The following is a 2,255-nucleotide window of genomic DNA, read 5'->3' on the forward strand; positions in this document are numbered from 1 at the left end:
GCTCTGCTCTGACTCCCCACTCCCAGCCTCGCCCCAGCCTCCCGGCCTCCATCCTGTCCTGCACCCGGGCCTCTGCACGCTGCCCCTCCTGGGCCTCTTTTCAGCATCCCGCTCTGAGCAGCAGCTCAGGGGCACTCTCGGATCCCAGCAGATGAGCTGGCCTGCCCGCCACTCTCCCCTTGTGTGTGAGTGTCTGAAATGACCGTAGTTGTCTGCTTTTGTACGTACTTATTTGTTTCTGCCTCCTCTCTGTGGTGAGATCCTGGGTCAGGCCTTGCCTTCCTGGGTCAGGGCTGTACCCCAGAAGGAGGGCTGTGCACACAGGGGAGCCTCCCTGTGTACTTGTTGAATGAATAACTGAATGAATACTTGGAACCTGAACATCTGAGGATAGCTGGACTGGAGTTGGTTACATATGGTTAAGAACAGATCTTTGAAACAGAAGAAATATGACGATTTACTAATGTAAATAATCACCTGGACTGATGGTTGCCTTTTCCGCATAATCTGTTCAATTATTTACTTCATTGTTTCCTTTAAATCCACTCAGTTTGCATTTAAAGGGAACTCTGTATCCATCCTGTAATTGGAAAACTGCTACCCCTTGATATTAACAAGGAGCACCATACACATAGATCAGACTACGTAAAATCCTGATCAAATTCCAGATGGAACTGGTCCTCCCTAGAACATCAGCCTGTGTCTTGTCTCTCTCCACGTCAACAAGTGAGGATTGGCAAGTCCTAGAAAGATCTGGGAGGTATATTGGCATTGAGACTTCCCATTGGAAGGATGAAGGAGGATGAAAAGGCAATCCCTGCACCACCAGGTAATCTAACATGACTCAGTGCCGTTTCCAAACCAGCAGGCATACGTGGCCCACGCTTTGGGAAACACTGAAGGAGGACCCCAAAAATCAGCAAAGACATAATGGATATGAAGTTGAGTAATTTATCGACAAGAGAAACCCCTCTGCTCTAAAGAAAGAGGTAACCCATATGGAATGTATTGCACAGAATACATTGATGGATTGCATATCCAGCCACAAAGAAAGCTTAATGAATCCCCTTACCCCAAGAAAAGTATAATGTTATAAGACAATAAATGAACAAATCTAAGATGAATCTTAGAATTTCTATGCCTTGGAAATTAAAAAAAAAAGGAAAGCAACTCTGGTAGATGGCTACAATAGCCACAGATTCTTCCCAGTCCTGTAGCATCTGCCTTTGAAATACAGCTTTTCAGTTTTCCCATTAAAGGGTGGAGTCCATCTCTCCTTGAATCTGGGCTTGGCCATGTGACTTGCTTTGGTCAATGGGTGAGGCCATCTTCCGTCATGAATACGCCCGCAAGTTTCAGGTTGAGATGAAGGACACACAAATCTACACACAAATCTGGGCAGAAGCCCAGATCCAGGTGTGGGACCACAGGCTCCAGGGCCAAGCCATGGACTCCCAGACACGCCCCAGCTGCGGAGATGGTCTCTCTCCCTGTCGGTCTGGTCCGTGCCCCCTACGCACACTCACACTTCCTGGGGAGGCCCCTGGCCTCTTCCCAGCTCCTTGACACCAGCCCAGGAGCCTGTGGATTTCAAGAGACGAGCAAACAGCGCCTGGAGAAAAACCCAGAACCTGCCCAGCCCCTGACTCTTTGAAACCAGCTCGAGGGCCGGACCTGATTTGTACTTCAGAGCTAATGTGATTAAGGTCGCGTTTGTCGCCAGAATATGTTAATGGACCCAAACAGCCCCCAATCACCTTCCCGGGGGGCTGCCCAGGAAGACCGGAGCCCAGCGCCGCCATCCATCCGCAGAGCTCTGAAGCTTTGCTGAAATCCTTGCTTCGGGGTCTTCCAGAGAGGCAGGCCCTGCAGACGCTGTGAAGTGTGTGCTAGGGTCACCTCACTTCACGGGTAAGGACAGTCAGCCTAAATTTACCCGCCTGGCTAGTGGGAGGGGCCCCATTTGACCCTCAAATCTCTTTAACCCTAGACTCCCCTTAACCCCTTCTCCCCAGTGAAGGGCTCGAGAGATTGTCCAGGCTGGAGAGATGAGAAGGGTCACAGGTGTTTGAGTCTCATCTCCAGTGATCAGGTCAGAGAGAGGTCAAAGGCTGGCGTATGAGTGTCCCCAGCTGCTGTAACAAATGATGACACACCAGGTGGCTTAAGGTGATACCAGGTTATTCTCTCCCCGTTCTGGAGGCCAGTGTCCAAGATCAGGATGCTTTCTGCCTCTTCGAGCTTCTGGGGGTTCG

Source organism: Globicephala melas, chromosome 8 (genome assembly GCF_963455315.2).
Source record: "Globicephala melas chromosome 8, mGloMel1.2, whole genome shotgun sequence".
In the NCBI taxonomy this organism is placed as follows: domain Eukaryota; kingdom Metazoa; phylum Chordata; class Mammalia; order Artiodactyla; family Delphinidae; genus Globicephala; species Globicephala melas.